Source organism: Mixophyes fleayi, chromosome 7, assembly GCF_038048845.1.
Source record: "Mixophyes fleayi isolate aMixFle1 chromosome 7, aMixFle1.hap1, whole genome shotgun sequence".
Taxonomy (NCBI): domain Eukaryota; kingdom Metazoa; phylum Chordata; class Amphibia; order Anura; family Limnodynastidae; genus Mixophyes; species Mixophyes fleayi.
The window spans coordinates 23,187,474-23,212,898 of NC_134408.1; the positions used below are offsets into that span (position 1 = coordinate 23,187,474).

A 25,425-nucleotide genomic window follows, 5' to 3' on the forward strand; every position below is an offset into this window, starting at 1 on the left:
TGGAAAGAAGCGTGTACAATGGCTATAAACAGTATAGCATCTTACAGCCTAGGTTTTGACTTGGCAAAATATTTTTTATTGTTTTTATTTTATTTATTTTTTATTTGGTGTTTATTCAGCTCCAAATTTGGTTGCTTTGATACATGCTGTCTATTTTGACACGTTTTCCAGTCCTTCCCATAGCACTATGTTCCCATCACCATGTTTCACCGTACAGCTGTACCGGTGTCGGATGTGCCGCCGGCTCCTGGTGACCTCCCAAGGAAGAGACCTTCTTGCAGATACTCTGTTTTGGAATACAGCCTGTTTTAGAGAAATTCAAAGTTGTGCCATACTTCTCTATATAATTATGATGGACTTAATAGTGGATATTAAAAGTCTTTTGAAATATTCTTATAGCCTTCCACTGATTTGGTGCGTTTTTTATAACCTTTTCTCTGGCTTGCTTTAAATGTTTGATGTTCCTGATGAAGCTTTGGTTAGGAAATGCATTTAACCAACTATGGGAACTCTCATAAGTGCATTTTGAAATCAGTTGAAATCCTCTAATTGTAGACATGTAGACTCCAATCAGTTAATTACGTGATTGCCCCAGGGTTTATTTAGTATCTTGGCAAAAGGGGTGAATATTATTGTATTATCCGTAATTGCCTGTTTCTTATTTGTTATTAAGAACAAGCATTTTAGAGTCCTTTTTTATTTGACCTCCATGTGTTTTATGTTGATTAGTGTTAGGAATTCCCAAAATCCATTTAGTTCCATCATGTAAGAAAATAAAATATGAAACAAGTGGTGAATAATTTTTATAGCTACTGTATTCATGTTTAAAATAATCAATTAACAGCAATTACTTACATCAGTGGTGTAATCTCTGCACGCCAGGAGCTGCCGTGATGATCTATGAAAACGGGTCGTGCTGTGCTGTGGGCACAGAGAGGAAAATAAATGCCCTTATGGAAATTATAACGTGTTTATTTTTAAGGCGTCAAAGCGCCTTTTGCTTTTGGTGGGTATGTTCTGCTCATCTGTGGGTGCATAATTTTCAAGTGGGCGGGGATAGAACAACTTGTAACCAATCAGATTCTAAGAATGGTCATAGTAGGACCTGGACTGAACGTGTTGGAAGCTGCTCCCTGCCCACTGTGATTGTGTAGGGGAGGATGGACAGTGCCATGATGAATGGGTTGCGAGCAGGACGACACAGTGCGGATAAAACGGGGACCACTGACGACAAACTTTAGTGACGTGAGGTTCTTATCAGAGTAAAGATTCTACAAGATTCTTTTTGCTTCTACAAAACAAAGTTCAGACATCCAACTGGGGAAAGAATGTGGTGGAAAACAACAACATCGCTGTTATCAGGGCTGTTTATTGTCCTGTATACTCTCAGCAGGTTGAGCAGGATGGACTATCTATCAAACCAAAATATGTTACTGTCAATCATTAACATGTAAACGATTCCCTGATTAATCGGAGCGGTCTTAACGCTGTGTCTTCGCTCTCTATTACAGTGTGTCCATATAGTTTTGGTAGTTTTAGATTAGGTAGTAATAGATGATCCCCCAGCAAGTGTACTATTATACAGGAGGTGCAGAGTTAGACTCTGCTCCGAATTTATGTAGTGTTCCCGGTCTGGGCCGAACGAATCAACAGACGGCTTCATATGCTGAATATGAGGTGAATAAGCAGAAGTATAAGTCACTCTTTCCAAAGTATGACACGCAGCCAAGTTATAACCAGCAAAATGTGCACCTAAGGGGATGGAGAATGCACTACAGGTGCATTAGTAGCTGGTTCTTTTCATTCATCTAATGGACCAGAAAGGGACAGTTTGAAAGATGCAATTGCGAAAGTAATAACTCCAGAGGTCTCCATTGTATAAGTTGGCAAACTAAGTAAGCTGTCTCCTGCGAGTGAGGTGCCTCTGTCTGCTGGGTGGTCGTATCTCTAATGAATGGCAATACCAACCTGTAGAAGTAGGCACTGACAGCACTAAGACAGCACTGCCTGCGTGGGTCAGCTTAGAAATGGCTTCATGTAACTTTATTTTGTCCTTTTTAGTTATTATAGTAAAAGGACTGTGTTGGGGATAGAGGAGCGTTACTCTCCCAGTTCAATCTGGGTGTATTCTTTAGTAGTGTCTAGTCCAGCATCAACCAAGTAATAGCCTGATTCTAATGCTATAGAAAAGACAGAAGAGCATGCATGTCAGGCCAAAATTATTACTTTTATTTATTTTTATTTTTTTTGCCAGTGTTCTCTGCCCCCTACCGTGGATCCCTCCCCTGTCAATAGCTGAAAACCAGGACTGGATCACTCGGCATCATCTGTTTACACAGCCGGCAGATGCTTTTTCATCCAGTGGTATTCTGTATGATATAAGAGGACGTTCCATTTAAAGGACCAGCACACTTTCCAAATAACAAGGATTCCTTTTTGACCCCCTTATTCACAGTAACTATCCCACCGCCCACTCTTCCCCAGTTGTGGAAGGCTTCAGTTAGTTACCCCTAGTCTAATCTATAGACCAGGAAGAGGGACAGACAGTCCAAGCTTGACTATCCTACCAAAACTGATTCCCCCCCCCCTGTGGCTGCAGGTTAACAATGTCTGCACTGCAGAAGGGGGTACAGGGGCACATTCATTGTGTTGGGCTGATGAAAGGATTTTGGGTTTTTTAAGGGTTTACCAGTTCTTTCTTTTTAAACTCATTTTTATTAAATGTTCAAAAGAGAAAAAGAAAAAAAAATATTGACAGGTCACTTCACGGTTAGTGTGGCTTCTATCAAAAAGAAAAACATTGCAGCCGAAACACAGAAAGATTTTATTAATTGTCTAGGTAACGGGTGTCGCATCCCATTTTCCCCCCACCCCCTTTCCCCCTCGGTGCTTTGTGCTGGGTTGTCTTTACCCTATGACTTCAACAATCTGAAAATAGAAAACAATTGACCCCTACAGGGAAACACACTTGCAGAACTTTTGTCAAACCACTGATTGATCCTGATTGCAATGTGTCCTTTTTGGTTTGAGTTGATGCAAGTGAAACCTTTGCCTCGCTGTAGACGACAAGAGCAACTGGCGTCTGTTTTAAGATGGTGCCATCCAACGATTTAAAGAAGTAATAGAACGTTGAATTTATCTACCCCCTTTTGTAATGGATTTTTCTATTCATTTAGGCTCATCTTTATAGATTTTGTGAAAAAAATATAGATTGCATGACCATTCTATCTAACTGAGTACATGCCCAGCCACCCCCTCCCCAATTTGTGCACCCCTGGTAAAGTACATTTAGCTTGTACAGAACGCCCTATAGTGTTTGAGATTATAATTTGCTCTTGCTGATTGTTGGAATTCTTATAGAGAACACTGCGCCTTCTACTCTCGCTGAAGTCTTAAGAGTTTACAATGATCCTGAGTCAATACTGGATGTTGTAATGTTCATTTTCCCGGTAAGAGGAGATCTAGTGCTGCACTTGACATGTGTTTGTTGTTCGTATCGCAGCAAGACTTCTCCTTTCTAGCAGTGACCTTGGATTGAAGGAGTTTGGCACCACAGAGCCTGCAAACATCTAAAGTGCCCCTTTTTTCAAAACGTGACACAGTGACGAGAAACAGCAACTAGTAGCGTGTAATTGCCTAGACGCCGTATGGCAGCACTCACCAAGCCAGAAAGGGCAGCATTTAAACTACTTGAATGCGTTAGCTTGTAAATAACCACCTTTCTCTTTCCAAAAAAGGCACTTAGCCCCTGAGATTGAAGTCATTTTTATCGGCACTCCTGTGGATTGCTGATGTGATGTGAATGTGTGACCTGGTGACCAGGACTACGTCACTGGAACGTGCAAAACATAGCGATGGAACGCCGCTTGCTCTATACACCCTGCGCTCACGCTAGTACTAGAGTGGCCGTTCTATCTGTGTGACCTTGACAGGCTGAGGTGTGAGGAAATACAAGCTAAATGATCTGTCCAATGTGTGCGTTTGTGCTTCCCAGAATTTTATTGCTTTTATCTCTGACTTCTTATCTGTTATCACATAATGCATCTAACATATATACATTGATGCCTAGATATGTTTATGCCCGTTACACCAATGACCTAAGTGTCTAACCTGACACTGAGCTGAACTGTCTTGTTAAGTACTCTGCAGAGGATAATCTGCAAATGAGCTTAGTGATCTCACCTCGCACACTCTGGCTGGATCTAAACCCACTGACATATAGACTGGGGCAAAAGATGTTAAGGTCAGGCAAATGGTTTGTGTCGTTCCCATGGCCCTCTAGCTGTTCTCCACAAGGAAAGGATTTCACACACAGGTAGGGAATGTATTGTTCTTTTCAATGCTTTGAAACATTAGCAAAAACTTTTTGGAAGTTGGAACTGTGAAATAACATAGGAATTTGGTTGCAATGTTTAAGAATGCATTTTTATACCTACATGCATCTATTTCTACTAAACTATACTGTACAGATTGAGTACAATTCAAGTTGATTCCATTAACGCCTGGGGAAATAGTGTGATAATCTATCTAATTGGTATTAGTCAAGTGAGATAATGTATTAAAGACCGCTCTGTCTGTTTTTTTTTTTTACTAAGGAAATTTAATATCTTGTTGCTATGGGTTATAGCCATTGAATTCTATTTACAGCATGTGGTAGTCTTTTTGCTTATTAATACGTGTATTTTATTCACTTTCCAATACGGTTGTTATTTTAATGCATTCGACTTAAACTGAATCCTTGTCTCTATGGGCAGCACAGTGGCTTAGTGGTTAGCACTTCTGCCTCACAGCGCTGCGGTCATGAGTTCAATTCCCGACCATGGCCTTATCTGTGTGGAGTTTGTATGTTCTTCCTGTGTTTGCGTGGGTTTCCTCCAGGTGCTCTGGTTTCCGCCGACACTCCAGAAACAGAAACTTACTGGTAGGTTAATTGGCTGCTAACAAATTGACCCTAGTATGTCTGTCTGTGTGTGTGTATGTGTATGTTAGGGAATTTAGACTGTAAGCTCCAATGGGGCAGGGACTGATGTGAGTGAGTTCTCTGTACAGCACTGCAGAATTAGTGGCGCTATATAAATAAATGGTAATAATAAATAAGACAGTTTCAGGGATTTGGGCATTTGGGAAAAGACTTTGGGCTAGATTTACTAAACTGCGGGTTTGAAAAAGTGGAGATGTTGCCTATGGCAACCAATCAGATTCTAGGTTTCATTTATTTAGTGCATTCTTCCAAATAACAGCAAGATTCTGATTGGTTGCTATAGGCAACATCTCCACTTTTTCAAACCCGCAGTTTAGTAAATCTAGCCCTTTGTGCCTTATGTAAAATGTGATCCCTAATTTACACTTTACTTTGAATGGAGATTTATGTTTGATGATAAATACATCATGCTTATCGTTCTGACTTCTTGGTAGTCCCTGACTTCTTTGCCCCAACTGGGCGAATTGCAGCTCAAACATTGTGGCTTGTCGTCTTTATTTGCTTTTAAAATTCTACTTGCAAATCCGCACTTGCTCCAATTCGTCCTGCCCACTTCTTATTCACCATCTATAATTTCTGCTGGAGCAGTGACAGTGAGGGAAGGTGCTGTAAAGTTATTTATTATTTTGTTTTTTTATCGACATTCAAAGCACAACCACTGTAGGAAAATGCATGTGATTGGCCGGCCAGTTAAGGGGTATTCTGAGACCTCCCAGCGTTAGTCATTTTGTATCAGTTCTCCATTGAGTGCTGGAGAGTTGCTTTTTAATAGTTTTTTTATTTTTATTATACCTTTGTCCAGTCTTGTTAATTACCCAAGCCCCAAAGTTTGTGGGGATCAGGAAGAGCCCCAGCGATATTCAGCTGAGGCCTGGTAGCCCCTAGCACTACATGCTTGTTGCTTTTGTATTCTTTATTAGGGGAGATGAATGATTCCAACTCTGCCCCTACCCCCCACCAAGTCCTCAGATCTGCCTGTGTGTGTGTGTGTGTGTGTGTGCGGGAGGGAGCCGCAGATTATAGGCAGACAAGCCCTCTCTCTCAGTATCAGATGATGCGCAGTTGAGTGTTCCATATTAATGGACCCCCGCCGCTTGCCACAGACAAAGTGAGCTCAACTGCAAGGTGTTTTATTTTATTTTTGCAATTTGCTAGACCCTGATTATCCAATAGATTGACTAGGGAGCAGGGCTTTTTTTGTGGTGATGGGGGGATGTGATAAGTTTATTGGGGCGCAGAACTGTTACAGGAAGAAATATAAGGTGAGGGGGCCCTATGCGTGTGTTATCCTAGGGTGACCAGAACCCTTAATCTGGACCTGCCAGTCGCTTCCCACGCGCACACACGCGTGGGTGATTCATCTCCACCACCAGCGCCAGCAAAGGTATGAAGTGTTGGTGGAACGTGTTTACAATGTCTGGACTGGGAGGCTGGGGCAATTCTAACACACACTTTAGTGTGGATAGGATTAATAGGAATGTATTAATGTTATTATGCACTCGCTACTTATACTGTTCCTAGATAACCTTGTTAATTATTCCCTCCCTTTCCACACTTTACGCCAACTTCAACCCTTTTTGTTTTTACAAAAGAATAACATACAACCCTTATACACCCTTGAGCTCCTGTGTCAAGACTGTACCCAACGGTATACACATAGACCTGTTATAGATAACACACAGGCAGCATGCAGATATCAGTCTTTTACTTGCAATATATATCTTCATAAACATATAAACACAATATAAAGTCTTGCACACTGTGCACACATAATACAGTACAATAGCACTATAGCTTCCTGTTCCCACTGTTCCTTACCTACTTTGACTTTTGTGTTTGTTTTGCTTTATCTATATTGTTCTTTTCTTTTTAATTACTTTACCTCTGTTTCCTCTCTGGTGTATTAATCTGCTCTCTCCCTATGTCTAGCCAGGGAGTCCAGGGACAGCCAATTATAGCAAAGTAGTAGTATTTTATAGATCAAGGTAACGTGTGTTTAGTTTCTTTGTGTGTTGTGAGAGTTCCGAGAGATTTTCTCTTATAGAGAGAGAGCTCAGAGGTTTTTGTTCTGGGGAATCCTCTACCCTGCCAAAAAATCACTATAACGCCTTTAGGAGACAGACCCGTTAGAGTGATTATATAATTTTGGCCGCAAAAATTCATATTGCTGCTCAGTGGAAGAAACCCACTTTCTTTATAAATTCTGTGGAAATAGTGTTTCTGTGCCCATGCCATCTGAAACGTTGTAAACCATTCCTTTGGATACTAGGCAGGCGATCATGAATGTAACCTCTAGATCCTGTGATCACTTGTCTAGGAGGGCTAAGTCCCAGGAGCTGAATGACGGGAGGAGGAACCAGTGACTGGGGGACTGTCCACAGCTACCTGGGGAGCCACAGCTCCCAGCATGTGCAAGGACAAAGGACGTGATGTCGGAACCTGCCAAACGCAGAGAGCTTAGCCCCAAAGTGGAGGAAGGAGAAGCGTGACAGTACAGCCATTGGGGAGATAGTGGCAGCATCACTGGCAATGCCACCATGCCTAGTGGAGCCGCATATATTGAGCCTGCTAATGAGAGATGTCACTGTGAGAGCGAGTACAGTGTTCGACAAGTGCTGCAGAGTAAGGCAAAGACCTGAGAAGGTCTACCAATCCCTTAAAGTCTCACAGAGAAAGCTGTCTGTTTGACAGGGAGCTGCCAACCTTAGAGAGAAAGCTGCTAATCTTACAGAGAAAGCTGCCAATCTTACAGAGAAAGCTGCACATAAATCGGGCATCAGGAATCCGTATTCGCGGTTGCGTATATATATATATATATATATATATATATATATATATATATATATATATATATATATATCTGTTGATGAATACGGGTCTAGGTCTACTCTGCTCTAACAGACAATACACTGCTGGATATGTCAAATACATATGTGGAATATAAAGTCACAAAAGAACACACAGAAAAAAAAACAATGTCACCCGTTAATAATATAGTCATTAATGATAAAACATTAAACAAATAAAGTTTTTACGCAAATACGGCAGACATCAGCAGTTACGTTCCTTAATTAATCAGACCATGTGTTTTTACACTCGTGGCCAAAAGTTTTGAGAATAACACAAATATTGGTTTTCACAAAATTTGCTGCTTTAGTGTTTATAGACCTTTTTGTCAGATGTTGCTATGGTATACTGAAGTAACATTACAAGCATTTCATAAGTGTCAAAGGCTTTTATTGACAATTACATTAAGTTTCAAAAGAGTCAACATTTGCAGTGTTGACCCTTCTTTTTGGAGTCCTCTGCAATTCGCCCTGGCATGCTGTCAATCAACTTCTGGGCCACATACTGACTGATGGCTGCCCATTCTTGCCTAAATGCTTTGAGTTTGTCAGAATTTGTGGGTTTTTGTTTGTCCACCTGCCTCTTGAGGATTTACCACAAGTTTTCAATGGGATTAAGGTCTGGGGAGTTTCTTGGCCATGACCCAAAATTTCAATGTTTAGATTCCCGAGCCACTTGGTTATCACTTTTTCCCTATGGCAAGGTGCTCCATCATGCTGGAAAAGGCATTGTTCATCACCAAACTGTTCTTGGATGGTTGGGAGAAGTTTCTCTTGGAGGATCTTCTGGTACCATTCTTTATTGTGTCCACTCCCTTGGCTGAGAAGCAAACCCACACATGAATTGTCTCAAGATGTTTTACTGTTGGTATGACACAGGACTGATGGTTGAGCTAATCTTTCCTTCTCCAGACAAGCGTTTTTGCAGATGCCCCAAACAATCTGAAAGGGTAATAATCTGGGAAAATGACTTTACCCCAGTCCTCAGCAGTCCAATCCCTGTACCTTTTGCAGAATAGGAGTCTGTCCCTGATGTTTTTCCTGGAGAAAAGTGGCTTCTTTGTTGGCTTTCTTGACACCAGGTCATCCTCCAAAAGTCTTCACCTCACTATGCTTGCTAATACACTCACACCTGCCCTCTGTCATTCCTGAGCAAGCTCTGCACTGTTGGTGGTCCGATCCTGTAACTTTAGGAGATGGTCCTGGTGCTTGCTGGACATTCTTGGGCGCCCTGAAGCCTTCTTCAGAACTAGTGAACCTCTCTCCTTAAAGTTCCGTGATGATCCAATAAATGGTTGATTTAGGTGCAATCTTACTAGCAGTAATATCCTTGTCTGTGAAGCCCTTTTTGTGTAAAGCATTGATGACTGCACATGTTTCCTTGCAGATAACATGGTTAACAGAGGAAGAACAATGATTTCAAGCACCACCCTCCTTTTAAAGCTTCCCATCTGTTATTCTATCTCAATCAGCATGACAGAGTAATCTACAGCCTTGTCCTCGGCAACACTCTCACCTGTGTTAACGAGAGAATCACTGACCTGATGTCAACTGGTCCTTTTTGTGGCAGGGCTGAAATGCAGTGGAATTAAGTCTATTGCCATGACAAAGAGGGACTTTGAAATTAATTGTACTTCATCTGATCACTCTCATGACATTCTGAAGTATATGCAAATTGTCATCATAAAAACTAAGGCAGCAGACTTAATGAAAAATAATATTTTGTGTCATTCTCAAAACTTTTGACCATGACTGTATCTTACATACAGATGTTCTGTGCTAGCTAGTGACAAACATACTTGTAACTTTTGAATTAAAGACTAGTCTGCATATACACCTGCTTGGCAGTGGGTGCAAATGACATGGCTGAAACCAAATGTCCTTACTGCAAACACAGGACTTGAATCTAATGCATCTGCATTGACACTGTCGAAGTCAAATAATTGGATGTAGTAGTTTCAAATGAATATCCATCAATCTGATTGTCTTTGTTTGAAAATATGTGAATAGCACGCTACGCTGTGGAAGGCTGTATTTAGCCAAAACACATATGAACACTTCTACACACATTTACGCATTCACTTGTAAATAGTTCACCTTAAAATAGTTCCAACACATAGTTATTTATAATCAAATGTAATAGATTTAATAGTTCAATATAATGTTAAAAGCACTTTATTGAGATCTAAGGTTCAGGATACAGGAAACATATCATGTTTAGTATCATTCTAATCCCCTATTTATCCTCAGAGATCCGTTCCTATCAGCCAAGAGAGTGCACCTTGCGTATGGGAGTTACGGATAATAAGGAATTAATGATCAGAATGGTATTGTGTGTGTAATGTAAATAGACCAGTTTGAACCAGCTATTCGTTGGGAAGATACGTATGCAGCTGTTGGAGAGCTGACCCCCACCCTTGGAGGGCATCGTTTGAACTGACCTATGTCCTGCATTATACCAGACTGTCCTGAAGCCTGAACCAATGGAAACATGCCAAATTATCTCTATTGTTTTCAACGTAACACCAACTGTATATAAACTGGGCTCTGGGACTATCTTGATCACAGACTTCAGGATTGAATGACTGCTGGATCCAGAGCGCCTGCGTATGTAATCGGCTGTACTTATTTTATTAATTTGTTACTCTGCTACATTTTGCTATTAAATCGCTTTTCGGGTTGGAACCACACTTTTGGAATTGGACAATTATCATTGAATAGCGACTAGACGGACATAACAGCACGCCCTTACTGTACATGGCATACGTCACCCCTTTCTCACGTCGTAGGCAGTTGTGTCAATTGTTTTTTGCCATGAATTGCATGCAATTACGTTCACTAGCGCAGTGTCCGTTACTGGGTATGTGCAGAGCTATTTAACGCAAGATCCGCCATGCAAATGGACGTACAGTATGTCCAAACATGAGAATTACATTAGATTTACCACCGATGCAGCAAATTTAAATCACCAAATCCAACTTGTGTTTTACCCCTCCCCATTCTTCCTGCTTCATCTCCAATGTTGTCGTTTAATCCAGTCTATGTTTAACTGTTTATATTTAAAGTCCTTGTATTAATGGCTATAACTATTAGCCAGTGATATGTCTCACATTTTGATATGTATGGGCAGAGGTATCTAGTATTTAATTTATTAGTTTACAAAAAAATACTGTCCCAGTGGGCAATTGCCTTCCCATGCTCTGACCAGCCCTCCCTATGCGAACAATACACATCCCATTTAAACTGCAAAGACTCACAGAACTTCCTAAGCTTGCGAGACGTGGCCGAGTTGGATACTAATCAAGTTAAACACAGGAAAAAAAAGAAACCTCTTTGGGCAAAGCCGTCCCAGAATGACGTTCCTGGAAACTTGGCGAAGTGATATCGTGATGATAATCAGCTCACCTCACCCAAGGCCTTTCAGTTCTATCTGGGCACTGGTGTGAACCGTGTTTACCCTTCCTTCTGGGCACTCGGACACTCCCGCAGAGACGCCCGGTCTTATCTTTTCAAGGTTATCACCGGAACACAACTTACCGTAGTCATTAAAATGCATCATTTCCACAAGTCATCGCGCCAATTTTGTGACTGCTCTGTTACCAAGGACTCCGTTTAGGCAAATATCGCGGGCTGCCAGAAGGAACTAGGGAGTTATTTTTCAATGAAAAGAACCGGTTACTTGAATGTGAAAATATCCAACTAGGAAAAAGGTAATTATGATAAGCGCCCTAATCATGTTCTGTGTTAGCTCTTAGTCACTTTGTCAACGGATAGTCATTTATCCCAACTATCATCATCCTGGCCGGTATTGTGACTGCTTCTTGTTATAGTCCGTCTAGGCAACTTGTCATCTGCAATTCTGGTGCATGAATTGGACATTCGAGACTACAAAGTAGGGCAACTAAAACTTACGTGGAATAGCCTCCCCTCAGAGGTGGTAGAGGCTAATACAGTAGAGCAATTTAAACATGCTTGGGATAGACATAAGGATATCCTTACAAACAACTACGGATAGGTTAAAAAATGGGCAGACCAGATGGACCAAGTGGTTTCTATCTGCTGTCAAATTCTATGTTTCTATGAATGACTATGTCAGACGAGGCCAAGCAGACTGGCAAGTTATCAGCTCCAAGTCTGAAGAGGACTGACGACGAGCACAGATCCTACGTTTCCTCATCGGCCATCAGAAGATCAGGGATCTCAAGACCTCCAGTGCCTGAAAGAAAAAGGTGACCATTGGTTCTGACGGACTTCCAATTCCAGGCACTTCACTCCCAACCAATGGAGCGTTTAGTTGGCCTTTAGCACAGGATGCACCCACCACTAGGCTCAGCAAGCTGAGGTTTACCCATCCGGATTATGTAATATACCGTATATATATATTATGTTATCACAGTGGAAGCATGTATTTATTGTCCAATAATATTTGACCAACTTCTGTGTGTTGCAATAGGGCACACTGGTAGATTTTAGGTCACAATTGACATAAAAATCCTAAACTATATCCAGCAGGGATGAAATTTCACGAACCGTCTTAATGCAAAGGTGGCATCCTATCACAGTACCACGGTTGTAGTCACTGAGCTCTTCAGAATCACCCATTTTGTATCACAAATATTTGCAATTGGAGACTGCATGCCTAGGTGCTTGATTTTATACGCCTCAGGTAATCGGTCTGATTGCAACACCTCAATTCAATAATTAACAGGTGTGGCCAAATACTATTGTCCATATACTGTATGTGTATATGTATGTATGTATATCAGTCAGTTATCAGCTGAGCGTGAGCTGTATATTATACAGATAAATACACACACTGACTATAGCTGTGTCTACTGATGACATTTCACAGTCAAAGGTAAAATTATTTTTACCAACTTGTTAGATGAAAATAATGTTAAAATGAACACAGTTGCCGTATGTTTCACACCTTCATTCTCAATGGAAAACTCACTAGTTCCTAGGCTCAAGCAGTTAAATACCGCGACGTTCTTAAAATTAAAGAATGACGCTACCATGGCCATCAAAGAGTATCTGCAACACTATTTCCCCGGCAAGGAAAGGATAAACGAGGTAGTGGAGAGAGCAATGAGCGATGAAGGGTCGGCCAACTACCCTGTGGAATTCCTGAACTCCCTCAATCCTCCAGCAATACTTCTTTACAAGCTGATGCAGGATATTACAGCAGCGTATTACATGGTGGAGATGTTGCCTATAGCAACCAATCAGAGTCTAGTTATCATATATTTAGTACATTCTACAATATGACAGCTAGAATCTGATTGGTTGCTATAGGTAACATGTCCACTTTTTCAGACCCGCAGTTTAATAAATATACCCTAAAGTCTATCAAGCTCCGTAAGGAAGGGATTCCAAGAAATGTCTACGTTGAACAAAATTAAAGAGATTCTGAAAAATTCAGGGTGTTTAGTAGATAAGGCCATACTTGCCTACTGTCCCGTAAATTTCATTAGGCTCCCGAATTTCGGGGAGTCCTCCCAGACTCCCTGAAGAGTCGGCAAGCCTCCCATATCCTAAAAAATGCACAAATTCACGGAATTTAACATCAGGGGCGTGGGCTTAATCACGTCATTAAGCCCGCCCACGTTATGTAATGCCGTGAATCTGCATTTATAGTGGGGGTGGAGCTATGGTGATGCAAAGAAGTCACCACGCCCCCTCCTACCCCTGTCACATGACCTGTCCTCCAGGATCACAAAGTCGGCAAGTATGGATAGGACATTGAAAGGCAGTCAGGAGCCTCTGACAATAAGGTCAAACGCCAAGCGGATGACCACTGCCCACCAGGCCTGGAAGGGGACACGAGAAAGACCTAGAGGGAAGTCAGGGTTATCCCATAGCAGGAGTATACAATTGTCTTTTTAATATTTACATTACATAGATTTAAAGGGAACAGCAAAGGTTAGTGCCTTAATAAAATGATTCCATGCTTCTCCTTGCTGATTATTGACTGTCTATCAGTTTACTTTGGCCAACAAAGCAGTATTTACCCAACTCATTGTAATAAATAGGAAGATGAATAAGGATCTCTCTGTAGAATACCCTATCATGGAACTATAGCTTTAGCGAGGGGTGTACCCTGCCCCCATCCTCTCCCCACTCAAAAAAATACTAGTGATTACATGTTTCCTGCTATGATCATATTTTTTTCCTTTAAAAGTTTTTATGAAATTTAGAATTTTTTTTAAGGGGTACAGAAATAAAAAAAGGGGGGGGAGGGGAGATGAGGGAAGGACAATAAACAAATGGGTAAGGAGGGGGGGGTACATAGTGGGTAAGGAACACAACAATATATCAAAAGCTTTTAACCAAAAAAGATACATCAAAAACCCTTTCAATGCGTTATACTAGGCACATGAATGTACTATGATCATATTTTTTTATTGACAAACTATATAATTTTAAAAAGGAATAATCCTCCTGTATAAATAGCTTATATTATACTAATTCAGTGATTGCAAAACACAATGTTTCACCAGTTGCAACACTGCGTTCTATGAATTCATATATTTCATGCAGCCAAGAATTCATCTTACACAATCCAAAACTTATCTAACTTCCAGGGTGTCTTGCATCACATCATAGTTCGCTCTCAGCGGGTTACAAGATAAAGACCCGATCAGCCTCTTGTAAATGATACTTTTATTAGCGCCCGCTGTTGTATACTAAAAGGAATAACTAGAGAAAGATTTGTGGGACGGGTCTTCAAGGTGAGATCTGGGCAGCTGCAAAGGGCTCTCTTACCAAATATGCTTCCTCTTGTGATGATTCCTTTTGCTTTTTGTACTCAGGGTGATTGTCTCTGAGGTACAGCAAAGGACGTCTAAACTCAAATTATTTTTTATTATAAAATAAGCATGAAGGTAAATATTTTGTTCAGATTTACCCTGTTTTTCACTACGGTTTTTGCTTAAAAGTACAGTGCGATGAGTGTCCTACAAATTTGTACACAAGGACTAGAAGGGTTTTGGTGTAGGGCGAAAAGCTAAAAAGGGAAAGCTTAGCATGTCAGTCACTTGCTGTGACTTGAATGGATTCAGGACAATTAATGAATGAATCCATCAGTCCCTAATGGTAACTGGAAGATTGTTCGTCTGTCCCTTAGACTCAAGATTCTGCCGTGCTAAGGGGCACATTTATCATTATTCGGCAAAAGTGAGAAATAGTTATCAATCCTTATCGCAAGGATAAGGATTGAACTATTTCTCACATTTATTAAAAAGGGAACACAGAAACAGCAGTTCCGAAAAACTGCTGTTTCTGTGATAGAAAAAATCACACTTACCTCCCTCTTCGGACGCGCTGTCTCGGGATCTCCTCTTCTTCCTTCAATTGCGCATGTGCAGTGCACATGCGCACAAAGTCCCCACTCTGTCTCTGCAACTATCGTTGCAGAGAGAGCGCGCTGAGTGACAGGGAGGGGTCATGTGATCCCTCCACACATGCGCTGTCCAGCTCTGCTCTCCGGAGCAGAGCTGACAGCAGTGGACTTCTTCAATTCGGATGATGTACGTGAAGGTGACGTACATTATCAAGACAAGTTCCCGAAAAAAAACATTTTTCGGGACTTGTTAGATTGCGGCCAGGCGCAGTCACCATTCTGTTGAATGGTGACTGCTCACAAAAACGATCAGGAGTGCAAAGCAGCAGACATCCATGATATCTGCTGCGATGCACCTTTAATAAATTTGCGGAGGGCACATCGGGACTTTAATTCCACGGTAAGTGCACAATAGTGCACTACCGTGATTTGTTAAATATGCCCCATAGTGATTCCACCACAGGTTTATATAGTTATCTAAACCAATGTATTTAAGAAAAGGAAACTAAAATATTGGTGACTTGAAAAGAAGGTAGTCTTCATGTCCTCTTATTGTCAACGCTTATATTACAATAAACACATGAAGGAAGTTCAGCTTAATGACATGACGAATCACATTTTGACCCGATGACGAGATAGCGGTCTTTGGTCACAGGGGGAGGGGCCAAAATTAGGCGATTCACTGTCTCTCGCTCTCCCCCGACCTCCCCTCCAGCATCCCCCGGAGGGTATTTACTAAAATAGTGGGCAAGTATGTAGATGGATCATGTAGTGTAACAATGACCATAGATAATGGAGAGCTGCAATGTTCTCAGCCACATCCATCTAGTTTAAATACTATCACAAGGAAATTAAAGAGATTCATTTTAGTAAACTGGCGTGTGGCTGGGAAGACCCATAAAAGACGGGGGTAGGGGTTACCTTGTAGAGAGTAACACCTCTGTGCACTTTTACACAGCAGTGATAACAGCCACAATAAATAGTTGTTTTTATTATCGCCACATAAAGTGCTATCATTTTACACTAAGATAGTAAAAACAGTAAAATGCTAAAGTATCTACGGAGCTTATTCCGTGCACTCCCCAATCAATGCCATCAACCTGATGCCCTGATGTACTGCATGCCGGCAGTAAAAGTGCAATGTACAGTATGAAGGACACGATAGTCTCACACAGCCCTCATAGCTTCCCTAATACATGGTTAGGGACCAGCTGAAACTACACCCTGCACTTCACATACAGCACAGCAGACAACGCAGCACGTTCCAGTTGTATGCTCTTGTCACTGGTCCCTTACACAAGCTTTCAGCTAATGGAATAGCAGGACTACGCTAGATATTATAGATTAATGGCGATAAAGCGAAGGAGAAGTATAGCTACACATTAAAATGCGCCTATCGCCTACACCAGGGGCGGCCAACCAGTTATAGACCTAGAGCCCAAAATTATCTATAGAGCCAACTTTACCTTTTACGTGTGTGTGTATATACATATACCCAGTATAAACATGCGCATACATACCACACACATACATTGAAAATACAACATAATTTACAATATCTTGATAAGCAAAAAAGAAAGTATCCGACATTGCCAAAATGTTCTGAATTATCATAAAATCAGCACAGTCCTGCACAGCGCGTACCTGGCTGACCAGCGGAGAGGGTTCAAAGGGCACTCACTGTCTCTCCATAGCTACACGCTGCTTCTGTGTTCACAATTCCTCAGACTTCTCTACATGCCCATTGTATCTCCCCACATGCCCCTTATATACACATCAGCCTTCCCACGTCATCAGGTTTTTCCACATGCCCCAGAAACGCCCGTCAGATATTCCCGCATGGCATTCAAACCTCCTCACATGTCCCCTACATGCCCATCAAACCTCCCCACATGTCCCTTACATGCCCATCAGACCTCCCCACATGCCCTTTACATGCCCTTCAGCCTCCTTGCTTGCCATCAGACGCCCCCACATGTCCCTTACATGCCCATCAGACCTCCCCACATGCCCTTTACATCGCCTTCAGCCTCCTTGCTTGCCATCAGACGCCCCCACATGTCCCTCACATGCCTATCAGACTCCCCGCATGCCATCAGATCTACCCCCATTCCTCTTACATGTCATCACACCGCCCCATATACCCCTTACATGCCCTTCAACCACCACACATGTCGTCAGATAAACCCAAATTCCCCATACATGCCATCAGATCATCCCATTTACTCCATACATGCCAATCAAACCTCCCCACATGCCTTTAGACCTACACACATTCCTCTACACTCTCCTCCTCCTTCTCTGATTGGATGGTCTGTGCCCCCCCTTGCATTGTTCAGAGGAGGTCACATGACACAACTGCTCTCGGTCAGTCGAGCAGGAAAATTGTTTAAAAAATCTGCCCCCGCCGAAGCCTAGACCACTATAGTTTGTTAAAGCTCTCGGCCAGGAGCCACATTTCAAAGCTCAAAGAGCCACATGTTGGCCACTGCTGGCCTACATTTAGGTCACTAATGGTGAAAGCAGCCACTTTGTGTAGACTATCACTGAGCCATTAATATTTATGAGAAAAGAAGCTATCAATTTGCTAGGAACCAATTACTTTGGTTCCTAGTGATTTGAATGCCACTGGGACGTTAATCTTCATGAGAATATGACTTAGCATTTCACTAGGAACCAGTGACATCACTATGTTAATGAAAGTCACAAAAATGCAGCTTATCAATTTACAAATAATTATTGACATCACAGAGGCATTAACATTCAAGAGAATAAGCCTATCAATTGTCTAAGAACCAGCTATAATTACTGTAAATTAATATTCATTGGCTGTAAAAAATAAAAGCAGTTTTTCTCATCAAATAAAATCAGCTTCTACAGCTGTCATCCAATCAGAACTCTTGACACTTGGTGTCGAAGAGAAGGGGGGGGGGGGCTAGAATTCAAAATTCTTCTGAATACTACAGATGTGCTGACAGGGTGTTTGTTAAATATTGGGGTTCCCCTAAACATTGTTTTTTTGATTAGAGTCAGAGTTGAGTTGGATAACATTAAGGCTTAGGGAAGATTATGAAAGTCCTCAACAGAAAAAGGATTTTCATTGTGTGAAACCCATAGGGCTTACGTCTCTAGAGTAGGATTCATTTAACAATGAAAATGTTTGTATTGAGTTACCAGAATCCAGTACCCATCATGCACTTTATATTACAGGCACGACCCACTGTCACCCGTAAAACAGCCATGAGATAATACTGTAACAAGGTAGGATTTACTTGGCAGGATATAACACTCAGATATTCCCTGGATGTCATTCAGCCTTACTATCCATGAGATCGACTTATGGCAAAATAACATACGTGGTTATGTTTTAAAGCTCTATATTGGAGTGATATGAGAATATAAATATCATGACATTTGAGAGTTGGGATTCAATGGGAAGATTAATGCAGCAGTAATGGAAATGAAATTTTAAGGAGCACGAAATCAAAACACATCTGGCTTTGTATGAAAGAGCTATAAATATATTAATAATACTAATTAGACCAATATGAACCATATACAGTATAAATGGTTAGACCATTAGGTGTTTGAGACAAGGCTGTGATTCGAAGGGGACATTTTCCTGCCCATAAGCCAATAAAAAACACTGTTTGGAGTCAATCAGAAACTATTATAGAGAGGAACAGAGGACAATTGCATGAACTCTGCTCAATCGCAAGGCAAAGTAACATTCTTGGTTATTTTAAAATCTGGCATGGCATGTTGATTTTTACATAAACATTTTAACAAGATGGATGTCTAAACTATGTTTCCTATAGAGGCGTGTTACATCCCATGTCATATAGACCTCTTACTGGGGACTAGTGTATAATATAGACCCCGTTCTGTTGGCTAATATGCAAGAAATACATCTTACTTTGGTGTCTTATATACAATACAGGCTACATCTTGGTATAACTCTGTGAACACACTAATGCTCTGATTGGATACTGATTGGTATAGCCCAGGGGCGGATCTAGAAAAATGCTGTACCCGGGGCGATTTAGGGGGGGGGGGGGGGTTTAGGCCACGCCCCTTTCTAACATCTTAGGCTGCCGACGGCTGCACACTATGTGCAGGTCCGTCCAGCCGTGACAGGCAGGGACAGTGTGCTGCCCGGCTGCTCTGATTGTGTTTTAAACACAGTCAGAGCAGCCGGGCAGCACACTGTCCCTGCCTGTCACGGCTGGACGGACCTGCACATACTGTGCAGCGGTCGGCAGCAAGTGTCTGCTAGGGGGGGGCGATCGCCACGATCACCCCCCCCCCCTGGATCCGCCACTGGTATAGCCTTGTACACACACTAATGTTCTGATTGACTACATCTTGGTATAACTCTGTGAACACCCTAATGCTCTGATTGGATACTGATTGGTATAGCCTTGTGGACACACTAATGCTCTGATTGACTACATCTTGGTATAACTCTGTGAACACCCTAATGCTCTGATTGGATACTGATTGGTATAGCCTTGTGGACACACTAATGCTCTGATTGGCTACATCTTGGTATAACTCTGTGAACACCCTCGTCCTCTGATTGGCTGCATCTTGGTATAACTCTGTGAACACACTAATGCTCTGATTGGATACATCTTGGTATAACTCTGTGAAGACACTACTGCTCTGATTGGCTACTGATTGGTATAGCCTTGTGGACACACTAATGCTCTGATTGGATGCTGATTGGTATAACTCTGTGAACACACTAATGCTCTGATTGGATACTGGTTGATATAGCCCTGTGAATATTCTAATACTCCAACAGACTACAGGTTGGTCTAGCCCTGTGAATGGGTTAGACTGGTCCTAACCTTGTCCTCTGCAGAGTTTCTTACACACAGATATTTTGGAAAAGAACTGTGAACCCAATTGGTGCTTTCGCTGCAGGCAAATATAACTAAAAATATAGAGACATCATACAACAGGGAAACATAACATAAAAAATACAAAGGAGACCCAATCATCAGATAAGAAGCTTTTTTTCATGCATAATGAAAGCACCATTATCAACGTCATCATCATCATCAACATTTATTTATGTGGTACAAGCAAGTTTCGTAGCATTTTACATTTGGGAACAAACACAGTAATAAAACAATACTGGGTAATACAGACAGACAGAGAGGTAAGAGGGCCCTGATCGCAAGCTTACAAAGCATGAAATACTCTACAGTTTACAATATTCCTGATTGCTTTATCGCCCACTGGCATCCTGCCAGCCTTGAGCGTTGCTATCTCAACTTCAAATGAATTTGCATTCAGTTATTTTGCTTGGCGTCTTCTCCTGTCTCACACCTACTCCATTTCTGCACCGATCTAAAAATGTTTAAACAGAATGTTTCTGTCGTTGTTAGATTAACTCTATGTTGTAGCACCCTTCCCAGTGCCAGCTTCTATTCTACAAAAACTTTATACCAGGTAAACCTTAATTGGAAACACCTTGGAGGTCATTCACGGAGCACAAAATGCCGGAAGTGCGGCCCCGTACTGAACCAGTTTTGGTCTCACTCGATTTGTCAAGTGTCCGAGCAGAGGAGTTGGACAAAGCAAAGTCGTTCATGAAGAGCACGGAGTAGACGCACCAATGCACCTAGTTTTGTGGAACCAAGATCTAATTTTGTGGATTGATAGTAGTAAGATAGGATATAAGGGTACATTTTTGGGTCGCTACTTGCCATGTAGAGGGGCATACACCTATTTTCACTCAGCAAATGAATATGAATTTTGTCAGAGCTCATGGTCTTTAGAATTCTTCGTATCCTTTTAATAGGGACCCTGTTTTCACATTTCACTTTGGGGTGCCCCTAGAAATTCACTTCTCTGCCTATAAATGTAATAAATAGCTTCACGAAAAAAGTGACGTACCACAGTCCCGGTGTCCAATCCATTCTTATGATGACTACGGGCTAGATTTACTAAACTGCGGGTTTGAAGAAGTGGAGATGTTGCTTATAGCAACCAATCAGATTCTAGCTTTCATTTTGTAGAATACACTAAATAAATTATAGCTTGAATATGATTGGTTGCTATAGGCAACATCTCCACTTTTTCAAACCCGCCGTTTAGTAAATATACCCCTAAGTCATAAATGAGGCTAAACCGAGCAGTATTTTAGGAGACAAACGGAAAAGTTTGTTTTAATGAAAGTTTGGGTTCTAATGTGTTGGACCTTTGGTGTGACATTTGCATATTAAATCTCTTCGGAATGTTACTCCACCCAGCACTTCTAGATTTTAGTTTTTTGTGCATGTCAACATTTACGTCTTCTAAGAAAAAACATGGTATGGATTTACAACCCGTGATGTACATGGAGTGGGTAATAAATCAGGGTGGTGTAATGTAACTTATCTGAATGGTAATAAGGCCAGTGACTCCGACCCACGCCCAAAAAAAAAGGAAAAGATCAGCAAACTTCAATGTTTGGGAAAGAGAATGAAAAACAGCAATATAAGTTATGATAAGCAATATACTACTAAATAAGCTACAATATACATCCCGACCCATATCATATAACAGCCTTATCCAATGTGGCACAGCTACAATAGCCAGCAGAAAGTGACATATCTTGGAGCTTCCCAGTTAATCACCAGCATGATTATCAACATGACTGATGGACGGATACGTGATTAATTAGGCATTTTGCAGTAAATCTGTCATGTTAGGCGTGGGCTGGCAACATGGAGGGAATGGAAGATATAATTTCGTACAAAACAAGGGAGTTCACTAAAACTTGTGAAAATACTTTAAAAAAATAATAATAATTTGGCAGTCACACATAGTAAATTGATAGGGAAAATAGGCATCTGTGAAGAAATGATTCATTTTCAAAACAAACAGCCAAATCCACACAAGTGAAGTCAGAAAAGCATTAGTTAGGCTTCTTTTAATAAAAACAACAAACGGCTTATTCATAAATATCATTTTTATTACTGTCAAAATGCCCATTATTATCTAAAACAGTAGGCGTGGGTAAATGTATCAACATATTTAGCTCCAAAGGTAAGGAACATAATTGGGCCATTCATAAAAATGTTACTGCCGAATAAGTAAAGGCAATCGTCAAAGTGGTTTGCAGTTTTTGTGAATTTGATATTATTGATTAAATTGTAGACACTGTGAGCCTGATGCTTACTTAGTTGGACGTATATTGGGTGGAATTTACGCTAAAAAAGATGGCCATAAATATATCTAATTTACGCCCATATAGGCATCTCAAGATGTGCCCAGTCTGCACCTCTAGCACATGCGCCAGGCTTACGTCAGACTTACTTACACCCACAGAAAGCACCTATCAGCTTCAGAGGTGGATTCGCAATCAGCCAATCATCAGCTAGTGTTGGCCATAGTCATCATCACCAGTGTGTATTTACACCTGCCCTCTATCAGGTGCAGAAGATACGCCCCCTGAGAGGGGTATATGCATCTCCATGCTTGTCTGCCTCTGGCCGCATATGTGTCAACTCGTCATTACTGTACTCTGCCTATGTAAGTCAGCGCCCAGTATTGTGGGAATACGGGTACCAGGGGAAATGCCATTGGTAGAAACAGTAATAACGTCACCCATCCAGTGCTTGTAACGCCCCTACGCCGGCCACTGAGTTGAAGGAGAAGCTGCCGGCTACAGCTCCTCCATGTCAGTGTTAGACTGGGAGTGTGGTGCATGGCTATGATGTCACAGACAAGCGCCACACTCCCAGAAACAGAGGATGCTGCCCCCACAATGTCAGGAAAGGAGGGCGCTGCCTATGGTGCCCCCCAGGGTTTGCGCTGTCCCTGAGTTCAAAAACCCTCTGCTCAGCGGCATGCAAATTTTAACATGGGGGGGCGAGACTTTTAGGACATAAAATGCAGGTAGCCCCCTGAGCGAGCCCAAGGTAGATCACTATGAGACCGGCTTGGGAGCAGATGTCCCCCTGTCCCTCAGCCCAGCCAGACCCTGCCTCTGGTGCATATTTAGTGCATTGTGTTTACTCCTACGAGCCAACTGTCTTGGTGCTCTGTGGATGTAAATAAGTGCTTACATATACCCTGTGCCCTAAATGGCAGCCGTCACCACGATCTCCCTCAACGTAAGGGGTATTGTGTCACAAATTCTAGTCACAAAGAGGTTTCAATGACAATACGGTTTTCGTCTATTTGACAGTTCTGAAAAACACTTCCTCAAAGTGAAAAATAAAATGTTCCTGTGACTGTAAAGGATAGAATACCAAGTAATGTAAGCGGGAACAGCCGGCGGTCTACATAAGTCACTTCATGTAACTATGAGTGGTGGTTTGGTACAGGGGTTTTTCACTGAATTTACTGTAAACCACAAAACTCTTTACACTGCATTATTATTATTATTATTATTATTATCATCATTTATTTGTTAGGCGCCACAAGGTATCCGCAGCGCCGCACACAGTACTAACAGTAGACTATACAGGGTGAAACCATACAGAACAATGAACAAAAAGTACCAATACTTCAGAAACTCCGGCCAGTCATATGCAGTAAAGACGGAGCGGAAGAACAGGTATAGAGACAGGAGGGGAGGGGGCCCTGCTCATACAAACTTACATCCTAAGGGAGGGTAAACAGACCAGGCAGAAGAGGAGTCAGTTGAGGAAAGAGGAGAGAAGGGAGGACCAGCTAAAGGGAGGAGATGGGGGTTAAGTAGATGGTTGGTAGGCTTTGAGGAAGAGGTGAGTTTTGAGTGCACGTTTGAAGGAGCACAGAGTAGGAGAGAGACGGATGGAACGAGGGAGGTTGTTCCAGAGAAGGGGGGCTGCACGGGAAAAGTCTTGGATTCTGAAGTGGGAAGAGGTGATAAGAGTGGAGGAGAGGCGGCGGTCGTTGGCCGGGCAGGAGTGTGAATGGAGAGGAGGTTAGAGATATAAGGGGCAGTAGAGTTGGAGAGAGCCTTGTAAGTGGCGGTGAGGAGTTTGAAAAGGATTCTGTAGAGGAAGGGGAGCCAGTGTAAGGCAAGGCAGAGAGGGGAGGCAGACGAGGAGCGGCATGAGAGGAAGATGAGTCTTGCGGCCGCATTGAGTATAGAGCGGAGGGGGGAGATACTACACTGCATGCAGTAATAGTAAGATACACATAAGTATCAGAAGCGAATAGTACGATAAAAACGAGTGGCGTCTCAGCAACCATCTTACATGCAAAACTGGGAGAGATATATGTAAGTGACTATGTTCAAAGTCATATAGATATTGCACCAGGAAAACCTTTTTACCTCATAGTGTCTAGATGTAGATCAATGTTATAATTATACCCATAGAGCCATAGAGGAGATGCACCTACACATATAGAACGTCTTGGTAATCCAACAGTGAAAAGAAAGACAATGGTGTCCATCCGGGCACACAAAGGTTAAGTTCAATGTTTTTTGTAAAACATAAAAACAACTTTATTGATATGCATTAAAAATATTCATATTATACAATACATGTTATCCAAATGTTCTTAGCAAAATATTAAAAACAAAGGAAAATTGTATACACTCAAATGATGAGAACTAATAAACTGTTAAGATAGCAGTAACAAACTACTAACGCAAGCCACCAATAACTCCTATTAATTACAAATCTTTAATTACTTCTCATGACCCTATATTAAAGAAGGGATCACACAATATTACTTTTGGCTCAGTAAGAAGATATCCACATTAAATTTTTATATTTGTATATTTCTTTACCATAGATTGTATCCAGACCTCATATTTCCTCTAAATATGGATATGACAATCTTTAATATCTCTCATCATACCCCTTATCAGACAACAGTACGTTGGTGCTATATCAACTGTTTCTATTAGCATTAGGGGAGTGATCTATATAGACATATGTTTAGTTATAGTCCAAATAAGCCACAACGAAGTCTGTACCACGATGTTAGTCTTATGAGTATGAATACCACATGTTTTTATAAAAGTGCCTATATAGCCATTTGTAGCATCCTATCATTAATATAGATTGCTAATTGTTCCAGCTTCTCATATGCTAACTTCCCATGTGGGTATATAGTCAAGCTGATCTGCACAACATTAAACCACAGTGTCTGTCTCAACAACTAACATATTGGGTATTACATATAGGGGCTAATATAATACTGCTTGGTGTCTGACAATGCTAAGGTTAACGGCATTTAGTATCGCCTACTAGACATTCCATTAACTAACAAGCTTCTTGCCGCTAAGTATTTATATCTCTTCATTTTATAATTGTATA

At 41.5% G+C, this 25,425-nt stretch overlaps 1 protein-coding gene and 1 long non-coding RNA gene across 3 annotated transcripts in view; one reads left to right on the forward strand and one right to left on the reverse strand.

Annotated features, from left to right (window-relative positions):
* LOC142097489 (uncharacterized) overlaps positions 1–25,425 on the reverse strand; it is a 398,805-nt gene that overhangs the window by 105,636 nt on the left and 267,744 nt on the right. The window lies entirely within an intron of this gene.
* Positions 4,071–25,425, forward strand: part of AQP8 (aquaporin 8) — a 44,090-nt gene continuing 22,735 nt past the window's right edge. For both annotated transcript variants that reach the window (XM_075179346.1, XM_075179347.1), the window contains exon 1: positions 4,071–4,315. The gene's annotated coding sequence lies outside the window, so the exon portion shown is untranslated. The remainder of the gene's footprint in view (positions 4,316–25,425) is intronic.